The 24,341-nt window shown below is 49.7% G+C and overlaps 1 protein-coding gene across 5 annotated transcripts in view; it reads right to left on the bottom strand.

Moving 5' to 3' along the window:
* The window catches only part of LOC138352350 (adenylyl cyclase-associated protein 1-like), a 299,780-nt gene that overhangs the window by 146,995 nt on the left and 128,444 nt on the right, over nucleotides 1-24,341 (bottom strand). For all 5 annotated transcript variants that reach the window (XM_069304746.1, XM_069304752.1, XM_069304753.1 and 2 more), the window contains exon 2: nucleotides 11,314-11,372. The gene's annotated coding sequence lies outside the window, so the exon portion shown is untranslated. The remainder of the gene's footprint in view (nucleotides 1-11,313; nucleotides 11,373-24,341) is intronic.

Raw genomic sequence — 24,341 nt, 5'->3', positions numbered from 1 at the left:
CTTGCAGGTCCAGGACACCCAGCACATCCTGTGTGTGGGGGTGTTCTCTGTACTCACCTAGTTGTGCTTGCAGGTCCAGGACACCCAGCACATCCTGTGTGTGGGGGTGTTCTCTGTACTCACCTAGTTGTGCTTGCAGGTCCAGGACACCCAGCACATCCTGTGTGTGGGGGTGTTCTCTGTACTCACCTAGTTGTGCTTGCAGGTCCAGGACACCCAGCACATCCTGTGTGTGGGGGTGTTCTCTGTACTCACCTAGTTGTGCTTGCAGGTCCAGGACACCCAGCACATCCTGTGTGTGGGGGTGTTCTCTGTACTCACCTAGTTGTGCTTGCAGGTCCAGGACACCCAGCACATCCTGTGTGTGGGGGTGTTCTCTGTACTCACCTAGTTGTGCTTGCAGGTCCAGGACACCCAGCACATCCTGTGTGTGGGGGTGTTCTCTGTACTCACCTAGTTGTGCTTGCAGGTCCAGGACACCCAGCACATCCTGTGTGTGGGGGTGTTCTCTGTACTCACCTAGTTGTGCTTGCAGGTCCAGGACACCCAGCACATCCTGTGTGTGGGGGTGTTCTCTGTACTCACCTAGTTGTGCTTGCGGGGGTTGAGCTCAGGGGCCAGATTCACGAAGCAGTTACGCAAGCACTTACGAACGTGTACATCTTTTCTTCAATCTTTGACGGCTTTGGTTACATTTATTAAACAGTTTACAAGCATGAAAACTTGCCAATCAACTGTTGTTATTGTTATAATCAGCCTCCTGGTGCTTCGGAGCTCATTAACTGTTTAATAATTGTAAACAAAGCCGCCAAAGATTGAGAAAAGATGTACAGGTTCGTAAGTGTTTGCGTAACTTCTTTGTGAATTTAGCCCCTGGCTCTTTGGTCCCGCCTCTCAACCTGTCAAGTCAACTGGTGTACAGGATTCCTGAGCCTATTGGGCTCTATCATATCTACATTTGAAACTGTGTATGGAGTCAGCCTCCACCACATCACTTCCTAGTGCATTCCATTTACTAACTATTGACACTGAGAAAGTTCTTTCTAATGTCTCTGTGGTTTATTTGCGTACTCAGCTTCCACCTGTGTCCCCTTGCGCGTGTACCACCCTTGTTAAATAATCCATTTTTGTCTACCCTGTCAATTTCCACGAGAACTTTGTATATGGTGATCATGTCTCCCCGGGCTCTTCTGTCTTCCAGCGACGTAAGGTGTACTTCCCTCAGGCTTTCCTCCTAACTCTTGCCTATTAGTTCCGGGACTAGTCTAGTGGCATACCTCTGAACTTTTTCCAGCTTTGTCTTGTGCTTGACAAGGTACGGGCTCCATGCTGGGGCCGCATACTCCAGGATTGGTCTTACATATGTGGTGTACAAGGTTCTGAAAGATTCCTTACACAGGTTTCTGAAGGCAGTTCTTTTGTTAGCAGGCCTCGCATATGCCGCTGATGTTATTCTTTTGATGTGGGCTTCAGGAGACAAGTTTGGCGTGATATCAACTCCTAGATCCTTCTCTCTGTCTGTTTCGTGAAGGACTTCATCTCTTATTCGGTATCCTGTGTCTGGCCTTCTATTTCCTCCCCATAGTTTCATTACCTTACCTTACTTGGGTTGAGCTTTAGTAGCCATTTGTTTAACCATTCCAGTCATCTTGTAGCCTCATACTATCTTCCCCTGTCTTAATCCCCCCCTCATAATTCTTGCATCATCGGCAAAAATTGAGAGGAACGATTGTTCTGATTGTCAAAAATCAGAAGATACAATTTACTATAAAAACAAGAAAACGGCCAAACTACCCATCAAGAACTCTCCAGACACCAAACAGAACGCCTTGAAAGACACCAACGTCGTCTATGCCTTCACATGCCCACTTGGGGACGTCAGCCCCAAAGATCCCAGTATATAGGCAAGACAACAACGTCTCTTTCCAGACGATTAACAATGCACAAACAACAGGGCTCCATCAAGGAACATATAATCTCTTCTCACAACCAGACCATCACCAGAGAAGTCTTAACAAACAGCACAGAAATCATCGATAGATACAACAACAACAACAACAGGAGACTCGACATCAGCGAGGCACTACACATTAAAAAGTCAACACCAGCAATCAACAGCCAATTAAGACATAATTACATTCTTATTACTTCAAGACCCCGAACCAACACAGAAACAAGAAGAGAAAACAAGCAATGTGCTCAATGATTCGTGTTCTATGTACAATTGTCTTTACCCATTGATTTGTGTCCTGTCACCTCACCCAAAAACATTTGTCACATCACTTCACCCAAAAACGAATATAAGTATGAAACAGAGACGGTAAAGCTGTCTTTGAAAATGTAAGAAGTCTCTTGCGAAACGATTCTAGGCGTCAGACCATAAATAAAATGCGAGAATGAACTTTGGTGAGTTAATTTTTCAATTACCCTCGACATGTGAAGAAAAACATACAAAATATTGAGAAGATTCGTGTCAGAATCATTAATCTTACCCTTTCTGTCATATTCAACAATATGTTTAGAAGAAAGACTGCTACCAAAATATATTCATTCATTCATTCATTCATTCATTCATCTCTCTCTCTCTCTCTCTCTCTTTAAGGAACAGTAGTGGTGCAAGGACTGTACCTTGAGGTACAGAGCTTTTAACTGCGCTTCGGACTCGATTTTATTTGTTTGACTGTTGCTCTTTGTGTTCTGTTCGACTAGGAAATTGAGTATCCAGCGTCCTACTTTACCAGTTATTCCCACTGACTTCATTTTGTGTGGTATCACTCCATAGTCACATTTGTCGAACGCCTTTGCAAAGTCTGTGTATACAACATCTGCATTTTGCTTTTCATCTAGAGCTTCTGTGATTTTGTCATAGTGGTTGAGTACCTGTGACAGACAGGATCTTCCCGCTCTAAATCCATGTTGTCCTGGATTGTGCAACTCAATTGTTTTCCACAAAACTAGAAATTTGATTCCTAATCACTCTTTCGAAAACTTTTATTATGTGTGATGTTAGTGCAACTGCTCTATAATTTTTTGTTAAGGCTTTACTCCCCCCCTTCCTTGTGCAGAGGAGCTATATCTGCAGATTTAAGTGCTGCTGGTATCTCCCCTGTATTCAGGCTCTTTCTCCATATTACGCTGAGTGCTCTCGCTACTGGTACTTTACATTTCTTTATGAATATTGAATTCCATGAGTCCGGCCCAGGAGCTGAGTGCATGGGCATATTGTCAATTTCTCTTTCAAAGTCTTCCGAGTCATCAACATCATGTTGATGACTTCCGGGTCATCAACTTTCATGTTGTTTATTGGTGTGCTAAACATAGCCTCATACTGGCTTCTTAGAATTTCACTAATCTCTTTGTTATCCACTGTGTAGGTACTTTCAGTTGTAATTAAAGGTCCAATACTGGTCGAGGTTTTATATTTTGATTTTGCGTATGTGAAAAAATATTTTTGATTTTTCTTTATCTCTTGTATAGCTTTCTGTTCCAATTCCATTTCCTTAGACTCTAATGATCGTTTCAACGTTTGTTCTATTTCCTCAATCTTCCTGCTTAGGCTTGTTTTCCTTGCTTGTGATAGTTGTGTCTGCCTAACCATTTCCGTTATTTTTTCCTTCTCCTGTACAATCGTCTGCGTTCTCTTTCTAGAGTGGTCCTCTTTCTGCCCCTCCTCACAGGCACGTGCTTCAGGCAGACCTTGTAAGCTTCAGCTGTCAGTTGAGCTATTCCCTGTGTGGGAGTTTTGTCGCTTAAGACCGTCTCCCATTGAATGGTTGCAAGGTCTATATTTATTTTCTCCCAGTTGATCCTCTTATTGTTGAAATTGAATTGATTGAATACCCCTTCTCGCTTGTTTGTCCTCTTGGACTTACCGCCGTTATTAATGTTAATTCGCACTTCAATGAGCTTATGGTCTGAGTATGTAGTATCAGAGATTGTAATGTCTCTGATTAGTTCATCACTGTTTGTGAATAACAAGTCTAGTGTGTTTTCGTTCCTAGTTGGTTCTCTAATCTGTTGATTGAGCGAGAATTTGTCTCAGAATCTCAAAAGTTCTCTGACCTGTGGTTGGTTATTTCCCGGGTCATTCCCTGCTATGATATTTGTGTTTGCCGTTCTCCATCTTAGACTCGGTAAATTGAAATCTCCAAGAAAGATAATATCTGGAGCTGGGTTTGCTAGGTTGTCAAGTATGTTCTCTATATTGTCCATCTGCTCTGTGAATTCCTCAATCGTTGTATCTGGCGGTTTATATATTAGAATAATAATTAGGTTTAGTTTTTCTACCTTAATTCCAAGTACCTCTACCACCTCATTAGTTGAGTTTAATAGCTCTGTGCATTCCAGGTCCTCTTTAATATACAGATCTACTCCTCCATTTGACCTAGTTTCTCTATCACATCTGTTTAAAGTATAATTTGGAATCCAGATTTCACGATCCGTGTAATCTTTCGTATGAATTGTAATGTGATGTAAAGTTGTAATACTGAGTAGTGGAGGACCGCTTTGACGACAGGAGCAGCCCGTGACACCCCCCCCCCCTCCTCACCACATATCCATGCCACCCCCACCCCATCACCACATATCCATGCCACCCCCACCCCATCACCACATATCCATGCCACCCCCACCCCCCATCACCCCATATCCACGCCACCCCCCCCCTCCTCACCACATATCCATGCCACCCCCACCCCATCACCCCATATCCATGCCACCCCCACCCCCCATATCCACGCCACCCCCACCCCCCATATCCACGCCACCCCACCTCTCCCAACTATCCGGAACCACACCACATGAAAGATAATAGCTCTTACCTCCTTGTATTTATAGTCTCTCTCTCTCTCTCTCTCTCTCTCTCTCTCTCTCTCTCTCTCTCTCTCTCTCTCTCTCTCTCTCTCTCTCTCTCTTTCTCTGTCTCTCTCTGTCTCTCTCTGTCTCTCTCTGTCTCTCTCTCTCTCTCTCTCTCTGTCTCTCTCTCTCTCTCTCTCTGTCTCTCTCTCTCTCTCTCTCTGTCTGTGTCTCTGTCTGTGTCTCTGTCTGTGTCTCTGTCTGTGTCTCTGTCTCTGTCTGTGTCTCTGTCTGTGTCTCTGTCTGTGTCTCTGTCTGTGTCTCTGTCTGTGTCTCTGTCTGTGTCTCTGTCTGTGTCTCTGTCTGTGTCTCTGTCTGTGTCTCTGTCTGTGTCTCTGTCTGTGTCTCTGTCTGTGTCTCTGTCTGTGTCTCTGTCTCTGTCTCTGTCTCTCTCTCTGTGTATTCACCTAGTTGTGCTTGCGGGGGTTTAGCTCTACTCTTTCGGCCCGCGTCTCAACTGTCAATCAATCACCTGTTATTAACTACTAATTTTCCCACACAACACCCCCCCAGGAAGCAGCCCGTGGCAGCTGTCTAACATCCAGGTACCTATGTACTGCTGCATAACAGGGTCATCAGGGTGAAGGAAATTCTGCCAATTTGTTTTTCCGTCGGCGCCTGGGATCGGACCTCGATCCCTAGGGCCACGAGTCTAGAGCGCTGTCCACTCAGCCACCAACCCCCCCTCAGGTGTACTCACCTAGTTGTACTCACCTAGCCCCCTCTGGCGTGTGTGTGGATTGCCCTAGTTATGCTTCCGGGGGTTGAGCTCTGGCTCTTTGGTCACGCCTCTTAACCGTTAGTCACACATACACACACACGCGTGAATGTGTGTGTGTGTGTGTGTGTGTGTGTGTGTGTGTGTGTGTGTGTGTGTGTGTGTGTAAGGCGGCTGGCTATATGTGTTACAGCTGTAGAAGATATGTACACAAGCCTGCAGCTCAAGCGCCACACAACTGACTTAAAACACTAAAAAAAACCTTTTAAATCGAGAAATTCACAGAGAGAGAGAAATATTTTCTGTATCGAAAACTACTTTTTACTTTATGTTATTTGAACAATTAGTTAGAAAGTAAAATATAAAAAAAAAAACATACGAGACATCAAAATGCATTTTTTACGTTTAAGAAAAAAAAAAGATTTTTATATAAAATCTGAAGGTGGTTGGGAAGGCTTAATGCCCCCCCCCCCACTCCTGGACTGTTATGACGTCTCTTGTAACCTTCTTGAGCCCCAGACTCTTGTAGTCCACCACTGCCAACATTACCAGGTGTGTAACTACCTTAATTACCAGGTGTGTAACTACCATCACAAGACTGTCACTGGCTTACCTTCACCACTACGGCGTTCACTTCAACCCCATGGTGATCCTCTAACCCCTTCCCACCCCCAGGGCCCCGCCACGGGGTCCACCACCACCTACACCATGGGTATGGGGTCCACCACCGCCCACGCCATGGGTATGGGGTCCACCACCTACACCATGGGTATGGGGTCCACCACCACCTACACCATGGGTATGGGGTCCACCACCACCTACACCATGGGTATGGGGTCCACCACCTACACCAGGGGTATGGGGTCCACCACCACCTACACCATGGGTATGGGGTCCACCACCACCTACACCATGGGTATGGGGTCCACCACCTACACCAGGGGTATGGGGTCCACCACCACCTACACCATGGGTATGGGGTCCACCACCACCTACACCATGGGTATGGGGTCCACCACCTACACCAGGGGTATGGGGTCCACCACCACCTACACCATGGGTATGGGGTCCACCACCTACACCATGGGTATGGGGTCCACCACCACCTACACCATGGGTATGGGGTCCACCACCACCTACACCATGGGTATGGGGTCCACCACCTACACCATGGGTATGGGGTCCACCACCGCCCACGCCATGGGTATGGGGTCCACCACCTACACCATGGGTATGGGGTCCACCACCACCTACACCATGGGTATGGGGTCCACCACCACCTACACCATGGGTATGGGGTCCACCACCTACACCAGGGGTATGGGGTCCACCACCACCTACACCATGGGTATGGGGTCCACCACCTACACCATGGGTATGGGGTCCACCACCACCTACACCATGGGTATGGGGTCCACCACCACCTACACCATGGGTATGGGGTCCACCACCTACACCATGGGTATGGGGTCCACCACCACCTACACCATGGGTATGGGGTCCACCACCACCTACACCATGGGTATGGGGTCCACCACCTACACCATGGGTATGGGGTCCACCACCGCCCACGCCATGGGTATGGGGTCCACCACCTACACCATGGGTATGGGGTCCACCACCACCTACACCATGGGTATGGGGTCCACCACCACCTACACCATGGGTATGGGGTCCACCACCTACACCAGGGGTATGGGGTCCACCACCACCTACACCATGGGTATGGGGTCCACCACCACCTACACCATGGGTATGGGGTCCACCACCTACACCAGGGGTATGGGGTCCACCACCACCTACACCATGGGTATGGGGTCCACCACCTACACCATGGGTATGGGGTCCACCACCACCTACACCATGGGTATGGGGTCCACCACCTACACCATGGGTATGGGGTCCACCACCGCCCACGCCATGGGTATGGGGTCCACCACCTACACCATGGGTATGGGGTCCACCACCACCTACACCATGGGTATGGGGTCCACCACCACCTACACCATGGGTATGGGGTCCACCACCTACACCAGGGGTATGGGGTCCACCACCACCTACACCATGGGTATGGGGTCCACCACCTACACCATGGGTATGGGGTCCACCACCACCTACACCATGGGTATGGGGTCCACCACCTACACCATGGGTATGGGGTCCACCACCTACACCATGGGTATGGGGTCCACCACCTACACCATGGGTATGGGGTCCACCACCACCTACACCATGGGCATGGGGTCCACCACCACCTACACCATGGGTATGGGGTCCACCACCTACACCATGGGTATGGGGTCCACCACCACCTACACCATGGGTATGGGGTCCACCACCTACACCATGGGTATGGGGTCCACCACCACCTACACCATGGGTATGGGGTCCACCACCACCTACACCATGGGTATGGGGTCCACCACCACCTACACCATGGGTATGGGGTCCACCACCTACACCATGGGTATGGGGTCCACCACCTACACCATGGGTATGGGGTCCACCACCTACACCATGGGTATGGGGTCCACCACCTACACCATGGGTATGGGGTCCACCACCACCTACACCAGGGGTATGGGGTCCACCACCACCTACACCAGGGGTATGGGGTCCACCACCACCTACACCATGGGTATGGGGTCCACCACCTACACCATGGGTATGGGGTCCACCACCTACACCATGGGTATGGGGTCCACCACCTACACCATGGGTATGGGGTCCACCACCTACACCATGGGTATGGGGTCCACCACCTACACCATGGGTATGGGGTCCACCACCTACACCATGGGTATGGGGTCCACCACCACCTACACCATGGGTATGGGGTCCACCACCTACACCATGGGTATGGGGTCAACCACCACCTACACCATGGGTATGGGGTCCACCACCACCTACACCATGGGTATGGGGTCCACCACCACCTACACCATGGGTATGGGGTCCACCACCTACACCATGGGTATGGGGTCCACCACCTACACCATGGGTATGGGGTCCACCACCTACACCATGGGTATGGGGTCCACCACCTACACCATGGGTATGGGGTCCACCACCTACACCATGGGTATGGGGTCCACCACCACCTACACCATGGGTATGGGGTCCACCACCTACACCATGGGTATGGGGTCCACCACCTACACCATGGGTATGGGGTCCACCACCACCTACACCATGGGTATGGGGTCCACCACCTACACCATGGGTATGGGGTCCACCACCTACACCATGGGTATGGGGTCCACCACCACCTACACCATGGGTATGGGGTCCACCACCACCTACACCATGGGTATGGGGTCCACCACCTACACCACGGGTATGGGGTCCACCACCTACACCATGGGTATGGGGTCCACCACCACCTACACCATGGGTATGGGGTCCACCACCTACACCATGGGTATGGGGTCCACCACCTACACCATGGGTATGGGGTCCACCACCTACATCATGGGTATGGGGTCCACCACCACCTACACCATGGGTATGGGGTCCACCACCACCTACACCATGGGTATGGGGTCCACCACCTACAACATGGGTATGGGGTCCACCACCTACACCAGGGGTATGGGGTCCACCACCTACACCATGGGTATGGGGTCCACCACCTACATCATGGGTATGGGGTCCACCACCACCTACACCATGGGTATGGGGTCCACCACCACCTACACCATGGGTATGGGGTCCACCACCTACACCATGGGTATGGGGTCCACCACCTACACCATGGGTATGGGGTCCACCACCACCTACACCATGGGTATGGGGTCCACCACCTACACCATGGGTATGGGGTCCACCACCTACACCATGGGTATGGGGTCCACCACCTACACCATGGGTATGGGGTCCACCACCTACACCATGGGTATGGGGTCCACCACCTACACCATGGGTATGGGGTCCACCACCTACACCATGGGTATGGGGTCCACCACCTACACCATGGGTATGGGGTCCACCACCACCTACACCATGGATATGGGGTCCATCACCTACATCATGGGTATGGGGTCCACCACCTACACCATGGGTATGGGGTCCACCACCACCTACACCATGGGTATGGGGTCCACCACCTACACCATGGGTATGGGGTCCACCACCACCTACACCATGGGTATGGGGTCCACCTCCACCTACACCATGGGTATGGGGTCCACCACCTACACCATGGGTATGGGGTCCACCACCTACACCATGGGTATGGGGTCCACCACCACCTACACCATGGGTATGGGGTCCACCACCTACACCAGGGGTATGGGGTCCACCACCACCTACACCAGGGGTATGGGGTCCACCACCTACACCATGGTATGGGGTCCACCACCTACACCATGGGTATGGGGTCCACCACCACCTACATCAGGGGTATGGGGTCCACCACCTACACCATGGGTATGGGGTGCATAATAAATGGAAATACAAAGTGACTGGAGAGTGAGCATTACCATGTACGAGCGACGTCATCGCTGGCCATCATGGCTATACACAACATATACACCCGCAAGCCTCATATAAGAGGCTATACACAACATATACACCCGCAAGCCTCGTATAAGAGGCTATACACAAAAAATATACCCGCAAGCCTCGTATAAGAGGCTATACACAACACACATACCCGCAAGCCTCATATAAGAGGCTATACACAACATATACACCCGCAAGCCTCGTATAAGAGGCTATACACAAAAAATATACCCGCAAGCCTCGTATAAGAGGCTATACACAACACACATACCCGCAAGCCTCATATAAGAGGCTATACACAACACACATACCCGCAAGCCTCATATAAGAGGCTATACACAACACACATACCCGCAAGCCTCATATAAGAGGCTATACACAACACACATACCCGCAAGCCTCATATAAGAGGCTATACACAACACACATACCCGCAAGCCTCATATAAGAGGCTATACACAACACACATACCCGCAAGCCTCATATAAGAGGCTATACACAACACACATACCCGCAAGCCTCATATAAGAGGCTATACACAACACACATACCCGCAAGCCTCATATAAGAGGCTATACACAACATATATACCCGCAAGCCTCATATAAGAGGCTATACACAACACACATACCCGCAAGCCTCATATAAGAGGCTATACACAACACACATACCCGCAAGCCTCATATAAGAGGCTATACACAACACACATACCCGCAAGCCTCATATAAGAGGCTATACACAACACACATACTCGCAAGCCTCATATAAGAGGCTATACACAACATATATACCCGCAAGCCTCATATAAGAGGCTATACACAACACACATACCCGCAAGCCTCATATAAGAGGCTATACACAACACACATACCCGCAAGCCTCATATAAGAGGCTATACACAACACACATACCCGCAAGCCTCATATAAGAGGCTATACACAACATATATACCCGCAAGCCTCATATAAGAGGCTATACACAACACACATACCCGCAAGCCTCATACAAGAGGCTATACACAACACACATACCCGCAAGCCTCATATAAGAGGCTATACACAACACACATACCCGCAAGCCTCATATAAGAGGCTATACACAACACACATACCCGCAAGCCTCATATAAGAGGCTATACACAATAATCATGGATAGAGAAAACATATTTTTAGAAACATGATAACAGACCCATCACCTCTGGAGCACAATATAGACAACAACTGTGGTCAAATACTTACGGAAGCAGCGTTAAACACCTGCAAAAGACGGAACTGGCGTCTGGAGACAGTTAAGCAACCTGGAAAGTAATTAATGAAGTTATCAAAACTGAGTACAGGTGGAAGCAGCAGTAATACATGATTGATTCTACCACGACCTGGAACGCTTGCACAAGCTCATGCAAGAAGGGGCCTCGTAGCCTGGTGGATAGCGCGCAGGACTCTTAATTCTGTGGCGCGGGTTCGATTCCCGCACGAGGCAGAAACAAATGGGCAAAGTTTCTTTCACCCTGAATGCCCCTGTTACCTAGCAGTAAATAGGTACCTGGATGTTAGTCAGCTGTCACGGGCTGCTTCCTGGGGGTGGAGGCCTGGTCGAGGACCGGGCCGCGGGGACACTAAAGCCCCGAAATCATCTCAAGATAACCTCAAGATCATGCAAGAACCCATTACGGTTCCTCGTAATACTCTTACCTCACAATGGCCTACACTCCTTCCACACTAACCTACACACACGTATATAAAGCTTTAGCATGGTGATAGCGTGGTTATTGTATACAAATGCACTCCAGGTTGCAATTCTATTGACCATGTCGTGGTACAGTTGACTAAGGTGCAGCTGGGAACATCCCGGGCGTAGGTTCGAACCCTTCATCACGGCCCTTGTGGATTTGTTCATTTGATATGTAACGCTATTGTGATTTCTGCGTGTAATAACACTCCACATTAATCAATATATGAATATATATAAGAGAGAGAGAGAGAGAGAGAGAGAGAGAGAGAGAGAGAGAGAGAGAGAGGAGAGAGAGAGGAGAGAGAGAGGAGAGAGAGAGGAGAGAGAGAGAGAGAGAGAGAGAGAGAGAGAGAGAGAGAGAGAGAGAGAGAGAGAGAGAGAGAGAGAGAGAGAGAGAGAGAGAGAGAGAGAGAGAGAGAGAGAGAGAAAAAAAGAGAGAGAGAGAGAGAAAAGAGAGAGAGAGAGAGAGAGAGAGAGAGAGAGAGTGTGCTCTCTACAGAACACCAATAACAACATGCGTCAAGGATAATGTTTGGCTTTCCTTTGACCACAAAATTTGCACCAGTTTCCCCAGGAAGTAACTTGCCCCTTAAGGAGACGGCCGTAACCAGTCTACCATCTTACACAACAAGGTACACACAACACACACCTTACTGGACGTGAGTCCCTCATCTTCAACTCCCAAGGTCACTCACAATGTTGTCCCTCACTTCCAGTACTACACTTTCCTCTAGTCCTCACAAATCCTTATCCTGACCCCATCCAAGTGCTATATAGTCGTAATGGCTTGGCGTGCTCTCCTGATAGTTCCTCTCCTCCCTTCCTGTACTCCTCAACTCACACGCTAAACAGACTAACAGTTAAATACGCCTCAATATATATACAATTGTTACGTATAAACAACAGACGGAGCCAGTATGGTCCAGGTCACTGCTTATATCCTAACCAGTTATAACAACCAATATAACAAGTTGTAACAACGTTCTAATACGTCATAAACACGTTAAGCCAAGATGTAACAACTTTATTACAAGTTGTAACGAGCGGAAAATAGAGACAGTTTCAGTTTGTGTTTCCAGGGATAACGTCCCTGACAACATTCAACATTCCCACTGAGTATAAACCACTCAACAACCTCACACTCGCCTGTCCCCTAAAACATCAGGGACATGGTAGCGACATTAATGATTCACACGGAGTCTCGCGCCGTCACTCGTCTCTCCCACACTAACGTGTGCGGGTTCCCCCACACTTCCCGGGTGCCCACATACCCAACACCAGGAAACTGGGCTTCCCTTGTTCAGACAACGAAAGCGTTGTATATATATATCGACGTACAACGAAATCGGCAACTAGAGACTAGATTAGAAACTAGAAATCGGCACTATTGAGTTAGACAAACCCGAAAACTATTTTATACTTGTGTTGTAAAGACAAACTAACCTAACCTAACCTAACCTTCCTAAGCCTAATACACGATATACGAGGCCTAATATATTACATGTGTGCTATACAAGGCCCAGGAATATTTAAGTTCGTCTTTTACCTTAACTTTTGTTTAAAGAATTCCTTACTGACTAGTAAGTGTACCTACAAGCTAAGTAGGTACGAATTCGTAACTAGTGACGGTCGTCAAAAATAGGTAGTATATAAACGGTACCTATTTTGTAGGTACTGAACTAGGTGACTGTCACTTGTCCCCGAGCTACTGTTACTTGTTATGCGCTGGACTGGACACGTTAGGCGGGTTGGGTTAGGTTGGCATGTTCCTGGCTGGCAGGGAGGAGTTGTCATGGTGACGAGGCCGCGTCGCTCTCACACCCGTCAGTCGCCATGTTGGGCGGTGACCACATCAATCACCAGTGTTGACGGGGTGGGGGTGGGGCGGGGGGCGTGCTTCACCCCCCACCCTAGGATAGAAGGGAGGGGGGGAGGGGTTTCTGCTATAGAGTCGTAGTGGCTTGGCGTTGTCTCCTGATACTTTCCTTCCCTCCTTTCCTTTGTCTTCTATAACTTTCTGTTCCAATTATATTTCCTCAGACTCTTATGATCGCTTCAGCGTCTGTTCTATTTCTTCAATCTTCCTGTTTAGGTTTATTTGCCTTTCTTGTGATAGTTGTCTATGCCTAACCATTTCCATTATTTTTTTTCCCTTCTCCTGTACAGTCGTCTGCGTTCTCTTTCTAGAGTGGTCCTCTTTCTGCCCCTCCTCACAGGCACGTGCTTCAAGCAGACCTTGTAAGCTTCAGCTGTCAGTTGAGCTATTCCCTGTGTGGGAGTTTTGTCGCTTAAGACCGTCTCCCATTGAATGGTTGCAAGGTCTATATTTATTTTCTCCCAGTCGATCCTCTTATTGTTGAAATTGGATTGAATACCCCTTCTCTTGGACCTACTCTACCGTTATTAATATGAGTTCGCACTTCAATGGGCTTGTGGTCTGAGTATGTATTGTCTGATATTGTAATATCTCTGATTAGATTATCATTGTTTGTGAATATCAGGTCCAGCGTGTTTTCATTCCTAGTTGGTTCTGTAATCTGCTGACTGAGCGAGAATTTGATTCCAAGTACCACTATTGGAGTGGTACTTGCTCGAGTTCAGGAGCTCTGTGCATGCCAGTTCCTCTTTAATATACAGACCTGCTCCTCCACTTGACCTAATTACTCTGTCACATCTATATAGATTATAATTTGGGATCCATAGCTCACTATCCATGTAGTCTTTCGTGAGGGTTTCTGTAAATGCACCAAATATTGAGTTCGATTCTATTACAAGGCCATTTATGAACTTAAACTTTATTTCTTGATTTTGACTTTAGGTCTTGAATGTATGCAAATATGAATGATTTCCAATGTTGACCAGACCACATACTAGAAGGTGAAGGGACGACGACGTTTCGGTCCGTCCTAGACCATTCTCAAGTCTCAAGTCATCGACTTGAGAATGGTCCAGGACGGACCGAAACAACGTCGTCGTCCTTCACTTTCTAGTGTGTGGTCTGGTCAACATACCTCAGCCACGTTATTGCGACTCCTCGTCTGCAAATAATTTCCAATATTGCGTGCCACTTCTGGTGGGCTTTGATAGTTCTCCCCCGCTCCACCCTGGTCCAGGGTGGGTTGTTTTGCTAGTGGTTCGTCCAGTGTTGGGTGTTGTGTTGGGTGTTGTGAGGTGTAGTACCTGTGTGGTTATCTTGAGGTTATCTCGAGATGATTTCGGGGCTTTTTAGTGTCCCCGCGGCCCGGTCCTAGACCAGGCCTCCACCCCCAGGAAGCAGCCCGTGACAGCTGACTAACACCCAGGTACCTATTTTACTGCTAGGTAACAGGGGCATAGGGTGAAAGAAACTCTGCCCATTGTTTCTCGCCGGCGCCCGGGATCGAACCCGGGACCACAGGATCACAGTCCAGCGTGCTGTCCGCTCGGCCGACAGGCTCCCGACAGGATCCCTGTGCTTGTTGACTTGTATTCAGTCTTGTGGGTATCTCCCTCACACTCTGTACTCCACCAATGACTATCTGCCCGAAACGCTATGCGTAGTTTTACAAGAATGTAAAAACATTAATGCTATGGACTCTCATAAACGCAATGTACCTTTTCGTATATAAACAAAGAAATAAATAAATATCTGTTCCTCGCTCTTGATACCTGGTTGATGGGGTTCTGGGAGTTCTTCTACTGCCCAAGCCCGGCCCGAGGCCAGGCTTGACTTGTGAGAGTTTGGTCCACCAGGCTGTTGCTTGGAGCGGCCCGCAGGCCCACATATACCTGGTTGATGGGGTTCTGGGAGTTCTTCTACTCCCCAAGCCCGGCCCGAGGCCAGGCTTGACTTGTGAGAGTTTGGTCCACCAGGCTGTTGCTTGGAGCGGCCCGCAGGCCCACATACCCACCACAGCCCGGTTGGTCTGGCACTTTATTCTAAAAAAAAAAAAAAAAAAAAAAAGTCTACTTTTCTCTTGAAGATGTCCACGGTTGTTCCGGCAATATTTCTTATAGTCGCTGGGAGGACGTTGAACAACCGCGGACCTCTGATGTTTATACAGTGTTCTCTGATTGTGCCTATGGCACCTCTGCTCTTCACTGGTTCTATTCTACATTTTCTTCCATATCGTTCACTCCAGTACCTTGTTATTTTACTGTGTAGATTTGGGACCTGTCCCTCCAGTATTTTCCACGTGTGTATTATTTGGTATCTCTCTCGTCTTCTTTCTAGTGAGTACATTTGGAGAGCTTTGAGACGATCCCAATAATTTAGGGGCTTTATTGCGTCTATGCATGCCGTATATGTTCTCTGTATTCCCTCTATTTCATCAATCTCTCCTGCTCTGAAGGGGGAAGTGAGTACTGAGCAGTACTCAAGACGGGACAACACAAGTGACTTGAAGAGTACAACCATTGTGATGGGATCCCTGGATTTGTAGGTTCTCGTAATCCATCCTATCATTTTTCTGGCTGTCACAATACTTGCTTGGTTATGCTCCCTAAACGTTAGGTCGTCGGACATCAGTATTCCCAAATCCTTGACATGCTGTTTTCCTACTATGGGCAGATTCGATTGTGTTTTGTATCCTGTATTATGTTTCAGACCCTCATTGTTGCCGTACCTGAGTACCTGGAATTTATCACTGTTAAACATCATGTTATTGTCTGCTGCCCAATCAAAAACTTTGTTAATATCTGCTTGTAGTTTTTCAATGTCTTCAGCAGAGGTAATTTTCGTGCTGATGTTTGTCATCTGCGAAGGACGACACGAAGCTGTGATGTGTATTTTTCTCTATATCTGATATGAGAATAAGGAACAGCAGTGGTGCAAGGACTGTACCCTGAGGTACAGAGCTTTTAACTGCGCTCGGGCTCGATTTTATTTGTTTGACTGTTACTGTGTTCTGTTCGACAGGAAATTGAGTATCCAGCGTCCTTCTTTACCAGTTACTCCCATTGACCTCATTTTGTGAGCTATCACTCCATGGTTACATTTGTCGAATGCCTTTGCAAAGTCTGTGTATACACCATCTGTATTCTGCTTGTCTTCTAATGTCTGTTCTAATCTTCTATGTTCCGCTCTGTTTCTGCCTCTAAACAAAATTCAGTAATATCATATTGATCTTCCCGTCTATAACGCTGTGCACCTCTCACCTGGAATTCCGGTCACTGAAGATTGTAACATTTTGTTTACATTAATTGAAAATGTTCAGAGTTTAGGTTGGAAGTATCTGCACTCTGGTCCACACCGGCATGTATCCCTTCCCAACATGTTCCGGCATGTTCCACCATGCATATAAAAGTGCATTTTTCACCACTGGGCGAGGGAGTGGGGGGGGGGGGGGTTGGTGGGGGGAGGGTGGGGGGGGGTGCTTCACCGTGTCTTCTATTACCCCTTTAAGTCCCCCCACCCCCCCCCCCCCCTCCCCACTGCTTCCACCCTCGCCTTCCCCCACCATGAATGATTCAACAGGGAAAGTGTTCACTAATTTACGCCTTAACGCGTGATCTCTTTTGCCGGTGATGATCACAGCTGACACCCCCCCCCCCCCCATCAGTTATTGTTCTTCCTCTTGGTGTTGTTATCGTCCCCATTACCACCACCAACACCACCGATGACGATGGCAGCATGGCAAGATGGCAGCATGGCAAGATGGCAGCATGGCAAGATGGCAGCATGGCAAGATGGCAGCTGTAAGATAGCAGAAGCAGCAAACAATGACCAAAGTTGTAGACATCCAGGTAGATCATACTACTCTTGGACACGTGGCCAGGAGACCTCACTGGCTACTCTTGGACACGTGGCCAGGAGACCTCACTGACTACTCTTGGACACGTGGCCAGGAGACCTCACTGGCTACTCTTGGACACGTGGCCAGGAGACCTCACTGGCTACTCTTGGACACGTGGCCAGGAGACCTCACTGGCTACTCTTGGACACGTGGCCAGGAGACCTCACTGGCTACTCTTGGACACGTGGCCAGGAGACCTCACTGGCTACTCTTGGACACGTGGCCAGGAGACCTCACTGGCTACTCTTGGACACGTGGCCAGGAGACCTCACTGGCTACTCTTGGACACGTGGCCAGGAGACCTCACTGGCTACTCTTGGACACGTGGCCAGGAGACCTCACTGGCTACTCTTGGACACGTGGCCAGGAGACCTCACTGACTACTCTTGGACACGTGGCCAGGAGACCTCACTGGCTACTCTTGGACACGTGGCCAGGAGACCTCACTGGCTACTCTTGGACACGTGGCCAGGAGACCTCACTGGCTACTCTTGGACACGTGGCCAGGAGACCTCACTGGCTACTCTTGGACACGTGGCCAGGAGACCTCACTGGCTACTCTTGGACACGTGGCCAGGAGACCTCACTGGCTACTCTTGGACACGTGGCCAGGAGACCTCACTGACTACTCTTGGACACGTGGCCAGGAGACCTCACTGACTACTCTTGGACACGTGGCCAGGAGACCTCACTGGCTACTCTTGGACACGTGGCCAGGAGACCACATTGGCTACTCTTGGACACGTGGCCAGGAGACCTTACTGACTACTCTTGGACACGTGGCCAGGAGACCTCACTGGCTACTCTTGGACACGTGGCCAGGAGACCACATTGGCTACTCTTGGACACGTGGCCAGGAGACCTTACTGACTACTCTTGGACACGTGGCCAGGAGACCTCACTGGCTACTCTTGGACACGTGGCCAGGAGTCCACATTGGCTACTCTTGGACACGTGGCCAGGAGACCACATTGGCTACTCTTGGACACGTGGCCAGGAGACCACATTGGCTACTCTTGGACACGTGGCCAGGAGACCTTACTGACTACTCTTGGACACGTGGCCAGGAGACCTTACTGACTACTCTTGGACACGTGGCCAGGAGACCTCACTGACTACTCTTGGACACGTGGCCAGGAGACCTCACTGGCTACTCTTGGACACGTGGCCAGGAGACCTTACTGACTACTCTTGGACACGTGGCCAGGAGACCTCACTGACTACTCTTGGACACGTGGCCAGGAGACCTCACTGGCTACTCTTGGACACGTGGCCAGGAGACCTCACTGGCTACTCTTGGACACGTGGCCAGGAGACCTCACTGACTACTCTTGGACACGTGGACAGGAGACCTCACTGACTACTCTTGGACACGTGGCCAGGAGACCTCACTGACTACTCTTGGACACGTGGCCAGGAGACCTCACTGACTACTCTTGGACACGTGGCCAGGAGACCTTACTGACTACTCTTGGACACGTGGCCAGGAGACCTCACTGACTACTCTTGGACACGTGGACAGGAGACTCTACTGACTACTCTTGGACACGTGGCCAGGAGACCTCACTGGCTACTCTTGGACACGTGGCCAGGAGACCTTACTGACTACTCTTGGACACGTGGCCAGGAGACCTCACTGACTACTCTTGGACACGTGGCCAGGAGACCTTACTGGCTACTCTTGGACACGTGGACAGGAGACCTTACTGACTACTCTTGGACAGGTGGCCAGGAGACCTCACTGACTACTCTTGGACAAATGGCCAGGAGACCTCACTGGCTACTCTTGGACACGTGGCCAGGAGACCTTACTGGCTACTCTTGGACAAATGGCCAGGAGACCTTACTGACTACTCTTGGACACGTGGCCAGGAGACCTCACTGACTACTCTTGGACACGTGGCCAGGAGACCTCACTGACTACTCTTGGACACGTGGCCAGGAGACTCTACTGATGTAGTTGACCCACGTCAACTTATCCCTCAGCTTCAGCACACATTGTTAGACCATTAGCCGCCAATGGTCGTTAATGGGAAGTGTGGAGCACCACGCCACCCCTCATGACCTCTTAGCAGCTCCCGGGAGCCTCATGACTGCTGCCATGAGGGCAGCGATGGTACTCATAGTGAGGCTGAGTGAGGGTGAGTGAGGGTGAGTGAGGGAGGGAGGGTGAGTGAGGGTGAGTGAGGAGCACCAACACACTCCCCCGCAGAGTGGCGGTGGGCCATTGGTCACATCACTTTCTAAAGTTGTCAACTCGTGTTACATAATGTCTACTTTCCTGGACATGATGGTTAATGAATCAATGTTTATACCTCTTTTCTTCGGTATGTTATACTGTTTTTGTCAACATTGAGAGCTGATGTTTGTCTGTCAATATCCACAACACTGTACGTATTGTCCTAGGAGATCACTTCTACTGAATGTTTACTCTCCATCATTCTACTTCACATACGAGGATCTTTCACTCGAGTCTTACCATGAGGACTTTGCTACAGTTCGGAAACATTGCCTCGTCCCAACCAAAAATCGGTGGCCATCTTGGATTTAAAAGTCAAAGTTAACTGAAATCATCAAAGCGACATCAAATTCGTAGATAAAAAGAAAGTACTCTCCAGCATAATACAAATATATTTTCCAAAATGGCCAATGACGGTCACTTTGAATTTCTGGCGGCCATGGAATTATCTATACTTTCGTGAGGGGTAGAGGCAGGGGTTATCTTGAGGTTATCGTGAGATGATTTCAGGTCTTAGCGTCCCCGCGGCCCGGTCCTCCACCAGTCATCCTTTTTGTTATCCCTCCTACCCCCCGAAGGAAGCAGCCCGTAGCACCTGTCTTAACTCCCAGGTACCTATTTACTGCTAGACAGGTACCTATTTATTTACAGGTGCATCAGGGTGAAAGAAACATTGTCCATTTGTTTCAGCCTCCAACGGGGATCGAACCCGAAACCTTAGGGCTACGAATCCCGCGCGCTGTCCACTCAGCTGTGAGGTCCCTACTGGAGGTGGGGTGGGGGGGTGGGGGTGGGGGGGGGGGGTGGGGTGGGGGTTTGGTTGCTCCATACAACACACATCCACTTCCCTCCAATGGTTACGAAGTACTGAAAATGATCCAACGATTCCACCTCTCATTCTCTAAATGCCTAACTCCCCCTCTCCTCCACCCCCCCCCCCCGTCACCACTGCCCCCCTCCCCCACCCCCGTGCCCACCGCCCCCCCCCCATCACCACACATCACAATATAAACTGTACACCCGGGAGTATTAGTGGTGCTGGGACAATGTCCCATCAAGCGAGCAAGTCCTTCCATTACCTTTCTGTAGAAAAAATGACTAAATTAATTCACTTGGTAACGTTGTGGTGAGAGGAGTAGCGGCCCCCCGCGGGCTGCTGCTGCTGCTTCACCCTCGTGTTGGGTTATATTATATATTGGTGAGCGGGAGATTGTCTACTTTTATATACAATGTATTGTATATATAGTTTATGGGTTTATTGTATGGCTGTGGATACAACCACTCTTAACGACCCCCACAACCACCCCACAACCACCCCCACACCGCCCCACAACCACCCCCACACCGCCCCCACAACCACCCCACAACCACCCCACAACCACCCCCACATCACCCCCACCCAGCGTGCCTGGGAGGTGAGTCAAAAGCAGGAACACTATTACAACAACCTCGAGGCTCCCACTGACTGGCCGACACTCTTAGCCCTTGACTCATGGCCAGGGGGGGGGGGGGGGGGGGAGGGCAGGGGAAGTGGGCCAGGGGGGGGGGAGGGCAGGGGAAGTGGGCAGGGGGGGGGGTGCAGGGGAAGTGGGCAGGGGGGGGTGCAGGGGAAGTGGGCAGGGGGGGGGCCAGGGGAAGTGGGCAGGGGGGGGGGGATATGATAACTGGGTATGGCGTGGGGGAGGGGGCGAAAACTAAGCAGGGGGTGAGGGGAAGATGGTACCTGGTTGATGGGGTTCTGGGAGTTCTACTCCCCAAGCCCGGCCCAATCATGACGAAAAAGGATCAATGTAATACACGTAATAGAGTGCTCAGAGAGTTGTCGAAAGCTTTCCACAAAGTCTGACACACTGGTCTAAAATACAAGATATCTGAACTAAGGCTTCCACACAGATTCCCTGCCACACTGTTAAGCTTTAAAGACAACACAACAGCCGAGCTCAGCATAGGCAGCTGCTTGGGAAACGAAATACAACTGAAAAATGAAGTACTGTTGGACCAAGTTCTCACAAGAGGAGCCTGGCCCCGGGCCGGGCTTGGGGAGTACGAGAACGCCCAGAACCCCATCCGGGAACAATCCAGGTACTGTACCAGAGGGAAGCAGCCTATCACCCACTCATGTCAACACTAACAATATATCACTGATGGGAACGGTGTAACTCACGTTATCTGCCGCCCTGGATATCTGCCGCCCTGGATATCTGCAGCACTGACCTTACTATCAAACATAACCAACGCGACAATACAATTGATAAACGACTTTGAAAACCACTGTTAAATAAGTACCAAAAAAACTAAGTTCCAAATAATACAGTACCCATTATCCTTGACAGCCGCCGAGCCCAACATACGCATGTAGGCAGAGCACTGGCACTCATGACAGCCGCCCAGCCCAACATACGCATGTTGGCAGAGCACTGGCACTCATGACAGCCGCCGAGCCTAACATGCGCATGTAGGCAGAGCACTGGCACTCATGACAGCCGCCGAGCCTAACATACGCATGTAGGCAGAGCACTGGCACTCATGACAGCCGCCCAGCCCAACATACGCATGTAGGCAGAGCACTGGCACTCATGACAGCCGCCCAGCCCAACATGCGCATGTAGGCAGAGCACTGGCACTCATGACAGCCGCCCAGCCCAACATACGCATGTAGGCAGAGCACTGGCACTCATGACAGCCGCCGAGCCTAACATACGCATGTAGGCAGAGCACTGGCACTCATGACAGCCGCCCAGCCCAACATACGCATGTAGGCAGAGCACTGGCACTCATGACAGCCGCCCAGCCCAACATACGCATGTAGGCAGAGCACTGGCACTCATGACAGCCGCCCAGCCCAACATACGCATGTAGGCAGAGCACTGGCACTCATGACAGCCGCCCAGCCTAACATACACATGTAGGCAGAGCACTGGCACTCATGACAGCCGCCAAGTCCAACATACACATGTAGGCAGAGCACTGGCACTCATGACAGCCGCCAAGTCCAACATACACATGTAGGCAGAGCACTGGCACTCATGACAGCCGCCCAGCCTAACATACACATGTAGGCAGAGCACTGGCACTCATGACAGCCGCCCAGCCCAACATACACATGTAGGCAGAGCACTGGCACTCAAACTTCATATAACACGAATCGAAATTCACTTGAACGACAAAATAAAGCAGAAAAAGCCTTAGGATCACTAAGAAGATTCCGTAACCTTAGCAGGAATATATAGCTATACGTCTACAAGGCACTACTCCCGCCGCATCTCTGATATAAAGATGACCAACATGCAGAATTTACCAGCAGTGTAAAACAAGGCGCTAAGAAGAGCAGCAAAACTCCGTCCACCATATGATCAGACAATACAGAAACTGCAGGAAGCCCTGTGCAGGCGATCAGTCACAATAACGTGGCTGAAGTATGTTGACCAGACCACACACTAGAAGTTGAAGGGACGACGACGTTTCGGTCCGTCCTGGACCATTCTCAAGTCGATAGTCGATGCAGGAAGCCCTGAACACAACCACTAAACACAAGACCACAACAGCAAGCCACCAGGGTGTGGCACACCACCATAATGTTAGAATACCAGAAACACTACTCGAGGAGCGTTGCAATTGCTTTATTAACTCTCGTGTTCTTGACGATATCCTCATAATGCATGAGAAAGTTTGACGCTACAAGGCTATACTTGCTACTCGGCCCCGAAGGACTCATCATCCTACGTGGTGGAGAGTTTTAGCATCACGTAGCTAGCTCTTGACACACATTGTATCTCCCTTCATATAGTCTAGAGTAGCTGCTGAAATGAAGATTGTCCTAAATGAGGGCGGGATAGGGCGGGATGGGATGGGGGGGGGCAGGAGGGGAGTCGTCCGCACCCCAGAGACGGTGGTCCAAGAGCTTGGATTTACTTGAGGGTACTCAAGCTCCACAACGCATAATTCCAAAATGGAACTGAATCAATCTTAACTCGGGAGGAAAAAATAATAAAAGGCTGAAGTTACCAAAGCATATACATAAACATCTGAGCATGTACTTGTGTATGCTACACAGTATTCATCTATACACCCAACTACACCTGGATTGTAACCCGGGTGAGGTCCTGCCACTACTTCTACTTCCCAAGCCCGGCCCCAGCCTAGGCTTGACTTGTGATAACTTAGGTCCAACAGGTTGTTGCTTGGAGCGGCCCGTAGGCCCACGTGCCCACCACAGCCTGATTGGTCCGGCACGTCTTGAAAAAAATCTCCAATTTTCCTTGAAAATTCTCCAGCTTTTGTTCCAGCCATATTGTGTACACTTGCTGTGAGGCTACTGAACAACCGTGTTCCACTGAATACAGCGTTCTCTAACTATGCTATAGCGCCTCTATTCCCCATGGCTATTCTATTCTCTGGCTCTATTCTGCATTTCCTTCATATCTGTCACTCCAGTATGTTGTCATTTTACTGGGCAAATTTACGACCTGACCCTCCAGTACCTTTCATGTATGTATTATGTGATACCTTGTTGATACCTTGT

This window comes from Procambarus clarkii, chromosome 53, assembly GCF_040958095.1.
Source record: "Procambarus clarkii isolate CNS0578487 chromosome 53, FALCON_Pclarkii_2.0, whole genome shotgun sequence".
In the NCBI taxonomy this organism is placed as follows: domain Eukaryota; kingdom Metazoa; phylum Arthropoda; class Malacostraca; order Decapoda; family Cambaridae; genus Procambarus; species Procambarus clarkii.
This window is presented reverse-complemented; position numbering and strand designations above follow the sequence as displayed.